Source organism: Stenella coeruleoalba, assembly GCF_951394435.1.
Source record: "Stenella coeruleoalba genome assembly, chromosome: 1".
NCBI lineage: Eukaryota > Metazoa > Chordata > Mammalia > Artiodactyla > Delphinidae > Stenella > Stenella coeruleoalba.
Window position 1 is genome coordinate 136,956,422 of NC_137169.1, and position 17,701 is coordinate 136,974,122.

Below are 17,701 nucleotides of genomic sequence, written 5' to 3' on the forward strand. Positions count from 1 at the left end.
TAAAACACATTTCCAGCTCAACAAAATTCATACATAATTTTCATTTTCATATGAAGCATCTTATATTCAGTCAGTTTAATTATCTACAACCCTTGAATGACATTTTTTAATCCTTTGTGGTTCACTGAAAAACTCCATAAAATCTAACTAAGTGGTGTGTTCCTTAAAATGTCAGAAATATTTTTGAGTCCAAATAGCACAGCATATTTTTCCTAAGTGCAGTAATAATACAATAACTGTGCCAGGAGGGTGTAATCAACAACTATTTAAAAGAACAATTGTCTTAAGTTATTCAGGAGTTTATGCATAGCATCTTAATTAAGAAACAAAATTATTTTTAAGGTCATCCATAGGAAAGAAAAAAGAAAAAAATGAATATAAACTTAATGAAAAATACAAGTTTGCATAGCTTATTTAATATGTTTTACACATAACATAGCTGCAATTGTTTTGACAGGGCATTTCAAGTGCCATTAACATTGACAGAATATTATAGTTTATACAGAATTTCAAAAAGTATAGCAGTGATTGTATTCTACTTGGATCTTGACACTAGCGGCTGGGAACAGGGAAGTTGAGATCCCTGTTGTGTAGCCATACTCTGTTAATCTGTTTTAACTGGTAACAGAGGTATAACTAAGTCCTGGGGTGACAGTCATATACCTTTTTATTCCTAAGCCCTGCTCAAGTTTTGTGGCAGGAGCTTTAAGAACCATTCTCAACACTGGTGCATTAGTAATTTAGTTGACTAGGCTTCCTTAGCAGCAACTGGTGTGGGTTTCTACAGGGGTAGATATTATTTGTCAATACATGAACATCTTGTGAGAAGGTTGTCCCTCCTGCCTCTGCTTGCAAAAGGGAAGCTGGGCTATTTGCCTATCTGTTGGCCCTGTCATAGGTGCTTGCCTGTCTTTGGGAGACCTTCCTTTCCCCTAAGTAAATACCTGTCTCTCAGTTTACCTTAGATAGTTGGATTTTGAAAGGATTACAGTAAATTTAGAGGCACCGCAGTTTTCCGTCAATGGACTAAATACTACAATGAAAAGAGGGATTATCAAAGTGGACATTTTTTAAAAGGAAAATTCAACTATATATTGTTCATTAGAAACACTTTAAAGACACTACCGAGTTCAAAATAGAAGGGTTTCAGAAGATAAAGGATACAAATGCCAAGAACAAGAAAATGATTTGGCTATATTAAGGTAGACTTCAAAGTAAAGAAATAAAGAGGGACATTTTACAATGACAAAAGCATCAATCTCTCAAGAAGATACAATTCAAAATGCTTATTTCCTCTCAGAACACAGCTTTAAGTGCATTAAGTAAAAGCTGACAGAATTCAGGAAGAGACAAATCAATAAACAAGGTTGAAGATTTTAATACTCCTCTCAGTGACTGATAGAACAAATTAAGGAAAAACCAACAACAAATATACAGGACATTTGAAAACCACAGTCAATTAACTTGACCTGATTGACATTTATAGAAAACTACATCCACCAATCAAAAAATACACTTTTTTTCCTACTGCACAGAGATGTTCCCTAAGATAGATTATATGCCATGTGGTAACATATGTCTCAGTGTATTTCAGAGGACTGAAATCACATGGAACATGTTCACTGGCAACATGATATTAGAAGTATGACATTAAGATATCTAGCAGAAAAAAATAAGTAAAAACACCTCAAAAGAACCCATTAGTCTAAGAAAAGTCAAAAGGAAAAATATAAATATGTTAAAAGAATAATTAAAATTTATCATAAAACATTTGGGAGCTGTAGCTAAAGTTGAAAGGTTAGAGAGGAAGAGATCTATAAAATCAATGATCTAAGCTTTTTACTTTAAGAAGTTAGAATAAGAAGAACAAATCAAATGTAGAGTGCCAAGACTAGAGGATGCTTTTATGGGGAAAATACTTTTTTTTTTTTTTTTTGCGGTACGTGGGCCTCTCACTGCTGTGGCCTCTCCCGTTGCGGAGCACAGGCTCCGGACGCGCAGGCTCAGCGGCCATGGCTCACGGGCCCAGCCGCTCTACGGCATGCGGGATCCCCCCGGACCGGGGCACGAACCCGTGTCCCCTGCATCGGCAGGCGGACTCTCAACCACTGCGCCACTAGGGAAGCCCTGGGGAAAATACTTTAATTGCTACCTCAGACAGACTATTGTCTGTTCAAAACAGTAATAAAAATGTCTTGTGGCATATAAGACAAAACAAGAACTAAAATTCATAACAGTAATAACAAAGGGCAAGAATAGTTAAATAGAATTAAAGTTTTCTCAGGTCCTGACACAGTCAGGAAATTTGTACCAGTTATAATTTGCATTAGACTAAAATAAGCCTTGCGTGCAGGTAGTGATATTTAGGGTAAACTAACACATTCAATAGTGCACAATAGTATCTGTAGGTATAAAAAGCAAGTTAATAAAGAGGAAAATGGAATGTTGGAAATGGTACATATTCCAAAAGGATGTAAGAAAGAAGAGACAAAAGAACTTAAAACATGAGGGTCTCATAGAAAGCAAATAGTATAATGGCAGTTATGAATCCAGTTTATTGATAATCACATTAGATATAATTAGACTAATTTTTAAAAGTAAAAATCTAGAATTGTACCAATAGATCGTTTTACAACCTTACCATATATATTATTTAGAAGAATCCCCTAAAACATTAGGAAACGGAAAGACTAACAGTGAAAGTGTGAAGTTATACCATGTAAATCTCAACTTCTATTGTTATACTAATATCAAACAAAGCCAAGTTAAGTCAAGAGTTGTTACTAGAGATTAATGTGGACATTTCTTAATGATAAAGGTATCAATTCTCAAGAAAGACATAACAATATTGCATCCAAAGATATCACATAACCTCAAAGATATAAAACAGTATAGTGATATTTGTTTCAAGATGACCTGTGTTAAAGCACCTAACAATGTATGAGAAAGTGGGTACTCAGTATCACTCACACCAAATCAGAAAATAAGAATTCAGAAGAACTAGGATATACCTCCTATGCTGCAAACAGCTAGCTGTTAAGACTTCCATCTCTCAACTTCCTCAACCAAAAATTGAGTGATCGGTCCTCATATAGCACTCACATTTTGTAATTGTAAAGAAGGAAAAGTAACGATAATGTTACGATGTAGTTTATAGAAAGAAACTTTTGATATCTAAAGAGCAACTACCTCACAAACCCAACCTCACAAACACTGGAGCAATGAGGAGACATGGGATAAAACTTGGTGTTAATATTTCTATACACCCCCAACTTCTAGGTGCAGGAACAGTGAAAAGCTAGAATTTGTAGAGCCAAGTCACGTTGGCTCTTTTATGTATCATGGCCCTCCAATGTATTATTCCAACTCTTCAGCTGAAAACACTGAAGCTCAGAGAAATTGCCTTATTTCCCCAAGTTGGGTAGATACCAGGGCTTCTGAATTCTCCATGCCTTAAGTAAATTGTCTCAAAGTTTAATCCACACTTCTGAAACACTTAATGAATCAATTAACTGGTTAGAATGATTCCTAATTTTGTTTCACAGAGAAAGAGGATTTTAGAGTCTGAAAGTGCATCGTATAATGTGTCTACCCAATCTCACTTTATAGATGTTGACATTGATGGACTGGCTTGACATTGTTGCTAATAAATATCTGTTGACTGCATAAACGCAGTAAAATTGAATAACACTGCACAGAGAGTTCAAAATTTGCCACCAATTAGCTATGTGCTTTCTGACTTCAATTTCTCTAATTATAATTAGTTCAAATTTACTAGCTTCAAATACTAGTTTCCAATGCCTGGGATGTTATAAATCGAAGTGACTTGCCCATGGTTGCATAGCCACCTGGAGATAAAAGCTGGCACTGGAACCTTCTACTGAAATGAGTTTTCTTATGAAACAATTCTCTTTTAGACCAACTGCATTTTTAAATTGCAGACTCTGTGCTTAAGGGATTCATTTTGTACTACTGGCTACTAGTGATTTGTCAAATCAGTTTCAATAACGAGAGCCTGCAGTGCCATCTTTAGATGGAACGCTGCATATAGTACTCTAACTGGCACATAATGAGTAACAGAAGCCTGTATTTACTCTACACTTACTATCTGCCAGGCAATATTGTAAGTGCTTCACATTAACGCACTGAATGCACATCAGTGAGGTAGGTCCTATTAGTACCTCCATTGAAGACTGAAAAACACATATGCGTAAACATGCACACACACACCCACACTCAGTAACTTGTCCAAGTTATCTAATTTATACAGTAGTTCCCCCTTATCCACGGGACTTCCAAGATCCCTAATGGACGCCTGTGGAGAGTACCAAACCCTCTATAGACTGTGTTTTTTCCTATATATACATACTTATGACAGAGCTTAATTTATAAATGAGGCATAGTAAGAGATTAACAACAATAACTAATAATAAAATGGAACAATTGTTACAATATACTGTAATAAAAGTTATGTGAGTGTGGTCTCCCTCCCTCTTTCTCTCAAAATATCTTATTGTACGGTACTCATCCTTCTTCTTGTGATGATGTGAAATGATAAAGTGCCTAGGCAATGAGATGGAGTGAGGTGAACGACTGCATATTGCGATGTAACGTTAGGCTACTACTGACCTTCTGATAAGATGTCAGAAGAAGGATTATCTGCTTTAGATGATCCTGGGTCATCAAGCCATGACCATGTCGATGGCTGGATGGCAGGAACAATTATGTCCATCACTGGGGATCCCAGGCAGGACAGAGTGGGAGGGTGTGAGATTTCATCACCCTACTCAGTACGCAGCAAAATTTTAAAGTTATGAATTGTTTATTTCTGGAAACTTCCATTTAATATTTTTGAACCACGGTTGACCACAGGTAACTAAAACTGGAAAGCAAAACCACAGATAAGAGGGGAGGGACTGCTGTATAGCTAGTAAATGGCAAGGTGAGAATTCCTCTTCTCCTACATTTAGTGGTTTGTTTTAGATCAGGTTAAAAGTATAGCTGCTTTCCTCAGCCAGAAAGAAAATACAGTTCATATTAGGAAAGTTTTAAACATACAGGATTTTACGTACACTGAACAGCTAAAAAACTACCATCCTACATATGTCAGACTGAAGGGAGTCCTAAATGCAGGGTTTAGATCGGTAATAGCAACTGAGAGTTTAAAATATTTCTGCTGTACTTGTAATTGCAAATAGATGCAGGGAAGAAACAAATATAGATTCATATCAAACTATTTTTTCTTCTCCCCACCCCCAAAATAGAGAAAACATTGTTCAAGAATGAGAAGAAATGAAGCTTTTAGTTTTGATGAAATCAAATGTAATGCATTGTTTTAACCAGCCACTAAAGCAGTGATTCTTTCCTCTACTGCACCTGACATTCTTTTCAAACTATCATCAAATGCTGACATGCCATCATTTGACAGAGATTGCTTGTCAAAAACGAAATATATTCTTAGTGTCTTTCACTAATAACAGTCCTCACAGCTGTGAGAACAAGGAACAACACCCCACCCCTGTCCTCCTTTGTTATCTGTCCTTTTCTGAAATGTCAACTTGCAGAAATCTTTAACATATATAGGATGATTTATCTAACCATAAACACGACTGAATTCATAAACTGGCCCTGCCCCCTGAAAGGGCAGTAAGTTAAGAATGAGACGTGGAGTACACGGTGCTGGTACAAGTCCATTTACATTTTCAAAAGCCCACTAGCTAGCCAGTTTTTAGTTTGCAATATTTTCATTTGCAGAGGACTTTGCACAGTTCACTTTGAAACAAACCATTAAATCATATGGGGTTTATTGCATAAATAATGAATGAAGAGAGAAAAATGGGTCACTTAATTTTCTTTAAAAAGGAATGGACTCTGGATTAATCTTAGAAAGTTCTTTGGGGAGCAAAATTCATTATTTTGCCATGTAGTGTTCAGAGTCTTTCTATTTATGATTTTACAAAGAACCCATAGTGCAATTTTATAACCTGCATGCATTTATATTTAAAATGTAATTAAATAAATTTAACAAAATCAACAACATATACTATAAGAACATGGAACATTTTTTTAACATCTTTATCAGAGTATAATTGCTTTACATTGTTGTGTTAGTTTCTGCGGTATAACAAAGTGAATCATCTATACGTATACATATATCCCCATATCCCTTCCCTCTTGTGTCTCCCTCCCACCCTCCCTATCCCACATCTCTAGGTGGTCACAAAGCACTGAGCTGATCTCCCTGTGTTATGCAGCTGCTTCCCACTAGCAATCTATTTTACATTTGGGAGTGTATATATGTCCATGCCACTCTCTCACTGCATCCCAGCTTACCCTTCCCCGTCTCTCTGTCCAAAAGTCCATTCTCTATGTCTGTGTCTTTATTCCCGTCCTGCCCCTAGGTTCTTGAGAACCATTTGTTTTTTGCAGATTCCATATATATGTATTAGCATATGGTATTTGTTTTTCTCTTTCTGACTTACTTCACTCTGTATGACAGACTCTAGGTCCATCCACCTCACTACAAATAACTCAATTTCGTTTCTTTTTATGGCTGAGTAATATTCTATTGTATATATATGCCACATCTTCTTTATCCATTCATCTGTCGATGGACACTTAGGTTGCTTCAATGTCCTGGCTATTGTAAACAGTGCTGTAATGAACATTCTGGTACATGACACTTTTTGAATTATGGTTTTCTCAGGGTATATGCCCAGTAGTGGGATTGCTGGGTCATATGGCAGTTCTATTGTTGGTTTTCTAAGGAATCTCCATACTGTTCTCCATAGTGGATGTATCAATTTACATTTCCACCAACAGTGCAAGAGGGTTCCCTTTTCTCCACACCCACTCCAGCATTTACTGTTTGTAGATTTTTTGATGATATCCATTCTGACCAGTGTGAGGTGATAACTCATTGTAGTTTTGATTTGCAATTCTCTAATGATTAGTGTTGTAGAGCATCCTTTCATGTGTTTGTTGGCAATCTGTATATCTTCTTTGAAGAAATGTCTACTTAGGTTTTCTGCCCATTTTTGGAATGGGTTGTTTGTTTTTTGATATTGAGCTGCTTGTATATTTTAGAGATTAATCCTTTGTCAGTTGTTTCGGTGGCCAATATTTTCTCCCATTTTAAGGGTTGTCTTTTAGTCTTGTTTACGGTTTCCTTTGCTGTGGAAAAGATTTTAAGTTTCATTAGGTCCCATTGGTTGATTTTTGTTTTTATTTCCATTACTCTAGGAGGTGGGTCAAAAAGGATCTTGCTGTGATTTATGTCATAGAGTATTCTGCCTATGTTTTCCTCTAAGAGTTTTATAGTCTCTGGCCTATGTTCAGATCTTTCATGCATTTTGAGTTTATCTTTGTGTATAGTGTTAGGGAGTGTTCTAATGTCATTCTTTTACATGCAGCTGTCCAGTTTTCCCAGCACCACTTATTGAAGAGGCTGTCTTTTCTCCATTGTATATTCTTGCTTGCTTTATCAAAGATAAGGTAAACATATGTGTGTGGGCTTATCTCTGGGCTTTCTATCCTGTTCCATTGATCTATATTTCTGTTTCTGTGACAGTTCCATACTGTCTTGATTACTGCAGCTTTGTGGTATAGTCTGAAGTTAGGGAGTCTGATTCCTCCAGTTCCCTTTTTCTTTCTCAAGATTGCTTTGGCTATTCGGGGTCTCTTGTGTTTCCATACAAATTGTGAAATTTTTTCTTCTAGTTCTGTGAAAAATGCCAGTGGTAGTTTGATAGGGATTGCAATAAATCTGTAGATTGCTTTGGGGAGTAGAGTCATTTTCACAATATTGATTCTTCCAAACCAAGAATATGGTACATCTCTCCATCTGTTTGTATCATCTTTAATTTCTTTCATCAGTGTCTTATAATTTTCTGCATACAGGCCTTTTGTCTCCTTAGGTAGGTTTATTCCGAGGTATTTTATTCTTTTTGTTGCAGTGGTAAATGGGAGTGCTTCCTTAATTTCTCTTTCAGAGTATTCATCATTAGTATAGAGGAATGCAAGAGATTTCTGTGCATTAATTTTGTATCCTGCTACTTTACCAAATTCATTGATTAGCTCTAGTAGTTTTCTGGTAGTCTCTTAAGGATTCTCTATGTATAGTATCATGTCATCTGCAAACAGTGACAGTTTTACTTCTTCTTTTCCAGTTTGGATCCCTTTTCTTTCTTTTCCATCTCTGATTGCTGTGGCTAAAACTTCCAAAACTATGTTGAATAATAGTGGTGAGAGTGGGCAACCTTGTCTTCTTCCTGATCTTAGTGGAAATGGTTTCAGTTTTTCAACATTGAAAATGATGTTGGTTGTGGGTTTGTCATATATGGCCCTTATTATGTTGAGGTAAGTTCCCTCTATCCCTACTTTCTGGAGAGTTTTTATCATAAATTTATGTTGAATTTTGTCCAAAGCTTTTTCTGCATCTATTGAGATTATCAGATTGTTTTATCCTTCAGTTTGTTAATATGGTATATCACATTGATTGATTTGCGTATATTGCAGAATTCTTGCGTCTCTGGGATAAACTGCACTTCATCATGGTGTATGATCCCTTTAATGTGCTGCTGGATTCTGTTTGCTAGTATTTGGTTGAGGATTTTCACATCTGTGTTCATCAGTGATATTGGCCTGTAGTTTTCTTTTCTTGTGACGCCTTTTTCTAGTTTTGGTATCGGGGTGATGGTAGCCTCGTAGGATGAGTTTTGGAGTGTTCCTTTCTGCTATATTTTGTAAGAGTTTGAGAAGGATAGGTGTTAGCTCTTCTCTAAATGTTTGATAGAATTCACCTGTGAATCTATCTGGTCCTGGGCTTTTGTTTGTTGAAAGATTTTTAATCACAGTTTCAATTTCATTGCTTGTAATTGGTCTGTTTACATTTTCTATCTCTTCCTGGTTCAGTCTCGAAAGTTGTGCTTTTCTAAGAATTTGTGCATTTCTTCCAGGTTGTCCATTTTATTGGCATATAGTTGCTTGGAGTAATCTCTCACGATCCTTTGTATTTCTGCAGTGTCAGTTGTTACTTCTCCTTTTTCATTTCTAATTCTGTTGATTTGCGTCTTCTCCCTAGTTTTCTTGATGAGTCTGGCTAACGGTTTATCAATTTTGTTTATCTTCTCAAAGAACCACCTTTTAGTTTTATTGATCTTTGTTATTGTTTCCTTCATTTCTTTTTCATTTATTTCTGATCTGATCTTTATGATTTCTTTCCCTCTGCTAACTGTGGATTTTTTTTGTTCTTCTTTTTCTAATTGCTTTAGGTGTAAGGTTAGGTTATCTGAGATATTTCCTGTTCCTTGAAGTAGGATTGTATTGCTATAAACTTCCTTCTTAGAACTTCTTTTGCTGCATCCCATAGGTTTTGGGGTGTCATGTTTTCACTGTAATTTGTTTCTGGGTATTTTTTGATTGCTTCAGTGATCTCTTGGTTATTTATTAGCATATTGTTTACCCTGCATGTGTCTGTATATTTTATAATTTTTTTCCTGTAATTGATATCTAGCCTCAGAGTGTTGTGGTCAGAAAAGATACTTATTACAATTTCAATTTTCTTAAATTTACCAAGGCTTGATTTGTGACCCAAGATATGATCTATCCTGGAGAATGTTCCATCAGCACTTGAGAAGAAAGTGTATTCTGTAGTATTTGGATGGAATGTCCTATAAATATCAATTAAGCCCATCTTGTTTAATGTGGCATTTAAAGCTTGTGTTTCCTTATTTATTTTCATTTTGGATGATCTGTCCATTGACGAAAGTGGGATGTTAAAATCCCCTACTATTATTGTGTTACTGTTAATTACCCCTTTCATGGCCATTAGCATTTGCCTTATGTATTGAAGCGCTCCTATGTTGAGTGCATAAATATTTACAATTATTATATCTTCTTCTTGGATTGATCCCTTGATTCTTATGTAGTATCCTTCTTTGTCTCTTTTAATAATCTTTATTTTCAGTGTATTTTGTCTGATAGGAGAATTGCTACTCCAGCTTTATTTTGATGCCCATTTGCATGGAATATCTTTTTCCATCCCCTCACTTTCAGTCTGTATGTGTCCCTAGGTCTAAAGTGGGTCTCTTGTAGACAGCATATATATGGATCTTATTTTTGTATCCATTCAGCCAGTCTATGTCTTTTCATTGGAGCATTTAATCCATTTATATTTACAGTCATTATCAATATGTATGCTCCTATTACCATTTTTAAATTTGTTTTGGGTTTGTTATAGTAGGTCTTTTCCTCCTCTTGTGCTTCCTGCCTAGATAAGTTCCTTCAGCATTTGTTGTAAAGCTGGTTTGGTGGTGATGAATTCTCTTAACTTTTGCTTATCTGTAAAGCTTTTAATTTCTCCATCAAATCTGAATGAGATCCTTGCTGGGTAGAGTAATCTTGGTTGTAGGTTTTTCCCTTTCATCACTTTAAATATGTCCTGCCACTCCCTTCTGGCTTGCAGAGTTTCTGCTGAAAGATCAGTTCTTAACCTTACGGGGATTCCCTTGTATGTTATTTCTTGCTTTTCCCTTGCTGCTTTTAATATTTCTCCTTGGATTTCTCCTGTATTGGATTTATCCTGTATGGGACTCTATGCTTCCTGGACTTGATTAACTATTTCCTTTTCATATTAGGGAAGTTTTCAACTATAGTCTCTTCAAATATTTTCTCAGTCCCTTTATTTTCCTCTTCTTCTTCGGGCACCCCTATAATTCGAATGTTGGTGTGTTTAATGTTGTCCCAGAGGTCTCTGAACTGGTCTCAATTCTTTTCATTCTTTTTTATTTATTCTACTCTACAATAGTTATTTTCACTATGTTATCTTCCAGGTCACTTATCTGTTCTTCTGCTTCAGTTATTCTGCTATTGATTCCTTCTAGAGAATTTTAAATTTCATTTATTGTGTTGTTTATCATTGTTTGTTTGCTCTGTAGTTCTTCTAGGTCCTTGTTAAACGTATCTTGTATTTTCTCCAATCTGTTTCCAAGATTTTGAATCATCCTTCTATCATTACTCTGAATTCTTTTTCAGGTAGACTGCCTGTTTCCTCTTCACTTGTTTGGTCTGGCAGGTTTTTACCTTACTCCTTCATCTGCTGTGTATTTCTCTGTCTTCTCATTTTGCTTAACTTACTGTGTTTGGGGTCTCCTTTTCACAGGCTGCAAGTTCATAGTCCCTGTTATTTTTGGTGAGTGCCCCAGTGGGTAATTTTGGTTCAGTGGGTTGTGTAGGCTTCCTGGTGGAGGGGACTGGTGCACTTTTTCTGGTGGATGAGGCTGGATCTTGTCTTTCTGGTAGGCAGGACCATGTCTGGAGGTGTGCAGTGGGGTGTCTGAGAACTTATTATGATTTTAGGCAGCCTCTTTGCTAATGGGTGGGGTTGTTTTCCTGTCTTGCTAGTTGTTTAGCATGGGGTGTTCAGCACTGGAGCTTGCTGGTCGTTGAGTGTAGGTGTGTCTTAGCATTGAGACAGAGATCTCTGGGAGAGCTCCCACTGATTGATATTACATGGGGACGGCAGGTCTCCGGTGGTCCAATGTCCTGAACTTGACTCTCCCACCTCAGAGTCTCAGGCCTGAGACCCGGCTGGAGCAGCCATACCCTGTCAGCCACATGGCTCAGAAGAAAAAGGAGAAAAAGCAGAAAGAAAAATAAAATAAAATAAAGTTGTTAATATAAAAAATTAAGAAAATATGTTATTAAAATAAAAAATTTTAAAAGTAATAAAAAAGAGAAGAGAGTAAACAGTACAGTAAACAACTCCACTAAGGATAGCAAGCACTAAAAACTAAACTAAGATAAACATGTAAGTCGAAACTAGTCAGTCGTATACAGCAAATTCCAAATCTACAGCTGCTCACAAAGTCCACTGCCTCAATTTGGGGATGATTCGCTGTCTATTCAGGTATTCCACAGATGCAGGATACATCAAGTTGACTATGGAGATTTAATCCACTGCTCCTGAGGCTGCTGGGAGAGATTTCCCTTTCTCATCTTTGTTCACACAGCTCCTGGGGATCAGCTTTGGATTTGGTTCCCCCTCTGCATGTAGGCCACCCTTTGGTGTCTGTTCTTTTCCCAGACAGGATGGGGTTAAAGGAGTAGCTGATTAGGGGGCTCTGGCTCACTCAGGCCTGGGGGGAGGAGGGGTATGGAATGCGGGGCGAGCCTGTGGCGGTAGAGGCCAGCTTGACATTGCAACATCCTGAGGCATTCCATGTGTTCTTCCATGGAAGTTGTCCCTGGATCATGGGACCCTGGAAGTGGCGGGCTTCATAGGCTCCTTGGAGGGGAGGTGTGGATAGTGACCTGTGCTCACACACAGGCTTCTTGGTGGCTGCAGCAGCAGCATTAGCATTTCATGCTCGTCTCTGGTGTCCACGCTGATAGCTGTGGCTAGTGCCCATCTCTGAAGCTCGTGTAGGTGGTGATTTGAATCTCCTCTCCTCATGCACCCCAAAACAATGGTCTCTTGCCTCTTCGGCAGCTCCAGACTTTTTCCCGGACTCCCTCCCGGCTAGCAGTGGCGCACTAGCCCCCTTCAGGCTGTGTTTATGCAGCCAACCCCAGTCCTCTCCCTGCGCTCCGACTGAAGCCTCAGCTCCCAGCCCCGCCCGCCCCGGCGGGTGAGCAGACAAGCTTCTCAAGCAGGTGAGTGCTGGTCAGCACCGACCCTCTGTGTGGGAATCTCTCCACTTTGCCCTCCGCACCCCGGTTGCTGTGCTCTCCTCCGTGGCTCTGAAGCTTCCCCTGCCCAACCCCCATCTCTGCCAATGAAAGGGCCTTCCTAGTGTGTGGAAACTTTTCCTCCTTCACAACTCCCTCACAGAGGTGCAGGTCCTGTCCCTATTCTTTTGTCTCTGTTTTTCTTTTGCCGTTCCCAGGTACGTGGGGGAGTTTCTTGCCTTTTGGGAGGTCTGAGGTCTTCTGCCAGCATTCAGTAGGTGTTCTGTAGGAGTTGTTCCACATGTAGATGTATTTTTGATGTATTTGTGGGGAGGAAGGTGATCTCCACGTCTTACTCTTCTGCCATCTTGAAGGTCCTCTGAACATGGGACTTTTAAAGACACAATTTTACCAAACAAATGTATTAGAAGATAATCACTTTATATTACATTTAACTGTAAAAGTTTTAATCTCTGAAATACTCTACTTTTTAAGTGCTGTGTAATGGGATATCAGTGTAATTAGTTAAAAATTATGTTTAAATGTGACAAACACCCACAGATCTATATACACAGGGGTTCAAATAAAAATTATTCATATTTTTGAATCAGGAAGTAAGCCAAATCAATTGAATAATAATGGTTTCCATGTAGTAAAAGGAAACATAGTTATCAAAATGATGGTATAAATCTTTATTTATTGAATAGTCAATTTTTATGACATATCACAGAACATTTAAATCAAATATATGAATTTATTTGGTATGTGGATGTACAGATATATGGTATAGATACAGATCTTCAAGTAGAGACTTATATTCACAGTCTTACCACTTTTTACCTCCCGTACTAGTTATTACTATATATTTGTGTGTGTGTGTGTGTGTGTGTGTGTGTGTATATATATATATATATATATATATATATATATATACATACATACATATACTTATATATAGTCAGTGCGTGTGTGTGTGTGTGTGTGTGTGTGTCTGCATGCATGTATATATAGAGAGATTTCAAAGAAGTGTCTTCCATGATTGGGGACGGGCTAAGCAAATCTGAAATCTGTAGTACAGGATATCTAGAAAGGAAGGTGACAAGCAGGCTGGAATTCATGTGTATGACCAAAGCTGCTGTCCAGGAGCAGAATTTTTTCTGCATCTACAAAGAAAATTCAGCCTTACTTTTAATGCTTTCCAACTGATTAAGTCAGGGCCATCCAGATTATCCAGGAGAACTTCCCTTACTTAAAGTCAACTAATTAGGGACTTTAATTACATCTAAAATCCCTTCACAGGAGCGCCTAGACTAATTATCAATTAGATAACTGAGAACTGTAACTGAGTCTAACTGACTCCTCAAAAAGGTCATCACATCTCTCAAGCACTATCATCACTTGCTTGGGTCATTATAATAATCTCCTAACTGGGCTACTTGTTCCTGCTCTTAGCCTTGTTTAGTCTCTTCTTAACACAGAAGCCATAGCAATCCTTTTTTTTTCAAGACAGATTATGACACTCCTCTGTGCAAAATTCTCTAATGTCTCCCCATTTTGCTCAGAGTGAAATTGAAAGACTTCACTATTACATAAAATGTCCTCATTGTTTTGACTTTCGATTACGCCTCTTACCATACCCCTTAGCTCTAATTACCCCATTCCCACCCATGCCCGTTCACTCTGCTGTAGCCACACTGGCTTCCCATTATTTTGTGAAAATATCAGGTACGTTCCCACCTAAAGTCATTTGCAATTGCTCCTAACACTGTAAAGAATGCTCTTTCCCCAGGTGAAAAGGTATTAAATCATTTCTTTACAGGTTCATCAGTAGACTTGTCACAGCTGAGAAAATAATCAGTCAAAATAGAGTAATATAAATTATTCAAATTTAGAAAACAAAGAAAGAAAAGTGTGGGGGCAGAAACAGAATGGAGCAATGAAGAATGTGGAAAATAAACTGTCTAGCATGAGGAACAAGAGAAAACAAATGGGACAGAGAAAACATTGAAAGAGATAATGACAAATAAATTTCCTAACACATCATATTCAAATTGCCAAAAAAAAAAGATAAACAGGAAAAGCTTGAAGGTAGCAAGAGAATAAGGACATATTACATAGGGAGGAACAAAGATAAAAATTACAGCAAACTCCCTATCTGAAAATGTATAAACTCAGTGACTTTCAAGAAATCTTTAAAGTATTGCAAGAAAAAAAGGTCAATTCATAATTCTATGTTCACTGAAAATACCTTTCAAAAAATCATGTGTAAATAGAATGTGTATATAAAAACAAAACAAATAATACATTAAAAGAGATTCTTTTTTAAAATTGTCAAAGAAGTTTGTTAAATAAAATCTACTACCATCTATTTATCTAATAAGCTTTGCCCAATCTCTGTTATCTGCTCCTTATGAGTTTCCTTTCCTTCACTTTAATTAACAGTGTGGATAGAAAAAAAATAGAGAAAAAACTCAGGCACTTGGGCTTCCCTGGTGGCACAGTGGTTAAGAATTCACCTGCTAATGCAGGAGACACAAGTTCGAGCCCCGATCTGGGAAGATCCCACATGCCACGGAGCAGGTAAGCCTGTGCGCCACAGCTACTGAGCCTGCTCTTTGGAACCCGTGAGCCACAACTACTGAGCCCATGTGCCGCAACTACTGAAGCCCATGCAGCTAGAATCCATGCTCCACAACAAGAGAAGCCACCGCAATGAGAAGCCCATGCACCACAATGAAGAGTAGCCTCTGCTCACCGCAAACAGAGAAAGCCTGGGTGCAGCAACGAAGACCCAACACAACAAAAAATAAAATAAATTAATTAAAAAAAATAGGCACTTGACTTAACCAGGAATCTGGGTCACTAAATATTTTTGTAAAGCAAGAAAACTGGAGGGGTGAAAACCTTGTCACTACTCACTCCACTGGCTAAACTTGCAAAATATGCAAATCTAGTTTCAATTAGCCATTTTGATGAAGGAAATAGAGTGTTTTGATAACTTTCTCTTTAAGGCGAATCTGGACAATAATTGTCATTTGTAAACAACATATTAATAGTAGGTGAAATATTTTAACTAGGTCCTTCTTTCAGTAATTTTTGCAATTGTGAATAGAATCCTTTATTTCATGACCATATTACAATAAGTAATCTTACCACTATCATTTTAAAATAAATTTAAAGAAAAAAATCCACACATAATTCTCCTTCACATAATGCTCCTTTTCCTTCCCTTTTTTTCTTTTCTGTTTAAAAACAACAAATAGCAGAAGCCCCTTCTTCATTCCTTCAGGGGACTGAAGAACCTTCATCTGTTTCATAGCCAGGAGTAGAGATTCACATCAGAGTGCAGTAATTATTTCATTAAAATGTAAGTTATACCTCTCTTTTTTCGATTAAGGGCTGCCTTTGGCATGAAATAGAACAGGATTGGGCTATCCTGGAGCAAGGTATTAAAGTATCAGCAAGCACACCTTGCTGCCTGCCACTGTCTACCAAAAGAAATTCTTGAGGCAGAAGGAATATACCAGGATAAATCACTGTGCATACATAAGGAAATTTAAAACTCTGGAAATGGTAGAAATAAAGGGAAATATAAAGTACATTCTTTAGCTGATTTAAAAGATAATGACTGTCTAAAGCAAATATAGTAGCAGTGTATTCCAGAATACATTTGTGATAATGATAGCAAAAAGGATGAGAAGGAAGATTTAGAAGCATATTGTAAAGATTTTACACTACACATAAAGTCATATATTATTATTTGAAGATAGACTATGATTAATCAAAGATGTATATTTTAAACCTTAGAGCAACCATAAAAGTAATACTAAAATGAATAAAAATAATACTAAGTATAAATAAAATCTTTTTAGTGTACTAAAAATAACACAAATGAATAATAATAAAATAAGTAAGATGTCATTAGTAGAGATAAACAGAATTATTTAAAATACTCAACTAATTAGAAATCAGGTAACAATAAAAGGAACAAAGAAAAAATGAAACAAAGAGTAAAGAAGTAGGAAGATGGTAAATTCTAATCTAACCATACTGATATTACAATAAATGTAAATGGTCTAAACACAGCAGTTGATAAATGTCAGCCACTCAGAATGGATTAATCAGGACATAGGTATATGCTGTCTATAGAAAACTTCTTCAACTATAAAGACATAGATAAGTTGAAAGCAAAAGAATAAAAAAAATACGATGCAAACACTATGCAAAAGAATGCTGAGGTAGCTATATTAATATAAAACTAGATATCATTACATGAAATATTATCAGACTTAAAATGAGTCATTATACAATGATAAAGATGTCTATTTACCAAGACATAAAAATCCTGAATTTGAATACATCTGGAAATGGAGCTGAAAAATGCATGAAGTAAAACTTGATACAGCTAAAAGGATTCATCAGCAAAATTAGAAAACAGTTTGAACCAAATAAAAATAAAAACAAAACACAAAAATCTTGGTATAAAGCTAAAGAAGTGCTTACAAGGACATCTATAGCATTAAAGTCTTATATCGGAAAATTTAAAGATTTCAAATAATCAATGATTTTTTTACTATCTTAAGAAACTAGAAAAAGACAAAAAATTAAGCCCAAAATTAAATAAGAAGGAAAGCAATGATAAAAACAAATTGTCAAGAGTTTAGCTAAACTACTTCACAGTACTGCTGCCTTGGCATACATTTTTTTTGGCCAAGCCACATGCAGTGACCTTAGACTGACACTAGCCCCCTCATGCAAGTTCATGGCCTAGACAGCAGCCTGCCTAGTCATAGCACATATGTATTCCTGATATGACTTTCCCAGTAGCTCTTGTGATCAACAATCTTCCCTGCCTCCCAGCTCCTTCCCCTTATGTGTCCCATAAATAAGACACCTGTGTGACTTACCTATTTTTTCGGTTTGAATTGTCCTATCCAGGCTTAGCCAGGGAACACAAAAAGTACTCACCCACAGATTCTAATAAAGGAGTGTGGACCAGGTCCTGCTTCTTTCTGTCTGCAGTCTGCCTTGA